Below are 2,306 nucleotides of genomic sequence, written 5' to 3'. Positions count from 1 at the left end.
AAGACTAAAATCAGAGATTTCCCCGCACACCTAGTGCGCCAAAGGCGCCGTCACGACGACCCCCAACTCCGGTCCCGACTGAGGGCCACGCCTTAGGATGGAGGACGCCGGCTCCGCTTTCTCCAGTCAGCCTGCGCTGCCGTCTCGCTCCAGCAGGGGCGCAGTCGGAGCGGAACAAGCCAGCAAAGGCAGGAACACCGCCGCAGCGGGCGGCGGGGCGGTGTCCTGCGGAGAAAGCAGGCTGCCCGGTCTCAGAACTTGGCAGGTTCACAAAAGAACAATCCGTGGAGACCCGTAGTTAATGGTTTCTCTTTGTCGGCGTGCAATTGTCAGCGTGTAAATGTTAGCTATCAGCTGAGATAATTAAATAAAATGGTATCTATTGATCGTGAACACTTTCTTCTTAAAAGGATGTTGCTTTCTAGACCAACTTGCTAAAACATTTATTTCCAGGGTCTATCAAAAACTTATAGAAAAGTCTATTAACTTCTATCCATATTCACCCATATGTCTGTGAATTCTTCACACTCGTCCATTTGCCTTGTTCTCCATTTGTGGGGTCCTGGTCTCATACCGTGCCCTTGACTTGCCTGCACTGCAACTTACAGCCTATGCCTCCGGAGAAAGGCCCACTCATCACCCATCCACCCCCATCCACCCATCCACCCACCCATCCATCTACCCACCCACCCATCCATCCATCCATCCACCCATCAACCCCCTACCCATCTGTCCATCAACCCATCAAACATCCATCCATCCATTCATCCATCCATCCATCCATCTATCCATCCATCCTTGTGCACACCAGCCATTCACTTTGCAAAACATTCTGTTGAACCCTTTTTTGGAATGGGGGCATGGCTGTTTCCTTTTCTGTCACTAAGTTGACATGCTGTCACTCTATCACTTTTTTCTTTCCCTTCTGCCTTGCATTGGTTAACCGCAGCCTCTTCTTGGCGGTGTCCCTACCAAAAGGTTGCATAATGACATAGCAGAGCTGTAAGTTAAATGGTGTCAGTGACAAAGCAGAATCTCGGAGCCTCCGAGACTTTTAATGAGACGCACAACTCCTGCCTCTGGCGAGACTTGTCGATGAGATAATGTCTCTGGCTCGTCCAGATGAACTCAGACTGTAACCTGTTCATGGCTGGACCAACCTCAGGTTTCTTTATGGGTTCTTTTAGCACAACTCAGGGATACACTTCGGTGTCTGCTTTCTCCTGCTGCTGCTCTTGATATATAAGGTCAGATTACAAAACTGACCCCACAGTGCATACACCATTGAGGTGAGACCAGTTCCCAGTGTCAGAGCAGGGAGGCAAGTTATCTGCCAACTCTACATAGTAAGGGCAAGGGCAGAAAGTCCTGCAAAAAGGGCCGGCCAGATTGCTCAGTGGACTAAGTGCCTGCTTAGGCAGAGCACAGGGGCCTGGGTTTGATCCGTGGCCTGCCGTGCCGGCCCCGCCCCCGGGGCGCGCTGAGACAATGATTGAGACTGGGCTTGGTGGTGCGTGCCTGTAATTCCAGCACTTGGAGGCTGAAAACAGGAGAATCACTGCAAGTCTGATCTACCTATAGAGATCCTGTAGACCTTGTCCTCAATACATTTTTTTTTTTTTTTAAAAGTCCTGCCAAAAGACTCGTGGCTTCTCCGCCTTTGGAGAATCACCTTCTTTCTTGGATAGGAAATTGAGACCCCAAAACGCTAAGAAGTAGGCACGACTTGAAGAACCACACTTCCTGGTTCCTTATGCTGTTTCTTTGCTACCAGTCATTACTTCCTTATAAATTATGGCCAGGGTTGCCGTTTCATCACACACACACACACACACACACACACACACACACTCCTACTTTTGGGAGTACTGACCCCTTAATGCATTAATATCTCAATGTAAATCATTTTAATATTACCAATTAGTAAGTTAATCGATTGGAAATGCCCCAAAGGAAGGAAAGAGTTGCATAGAGCCACGGGTGGTGATTTTCTTTCCTGCAAGGGAGTGTCTTGGGATTTGGGTGGCACCTGGCTGCCACTGGGGCTGGCAGGAAGGCAAGAGGATGTCCAGGGCTGCATCCTGCTTGCCGTGCAGTCCAGATGGAAGACATCCTCGAGGAAGGGCAGTGTGCAGTGTGCCGCTGGAGGCTTGCCTTGCGCATGCTGAGATAGATGGTTTACGCTTCTTCAACCACTCTGTCTTCCTCCTCACCCCTGCCTGGTGGGGTCGGGGAGTGGGGTGGGATTGCACAGCAGGGACCTTGGCAATGAGGAAAACACTCTCGCTCTCAATTTAAACTGTCCA

The sequence above is a fragment of the Octodon degus genome, unplaced genomic scaffold (genome assembly GCF_000260255.1).
Source record: "Octodon degus isolate 3935 unplaced genomic scaffold, OctDeg1.0 scaffold00036, whole genome shotgun sequence".
Taxonomy (NCBI): domain Eukaryota; kingdom Metazoa; phylum Chordata; class Mammalia; order Rodentia; family Octodontidae; genus Octodon; species Octodon degus.
Note: the sequence above shows the minus strand (reverse complement) of the source record.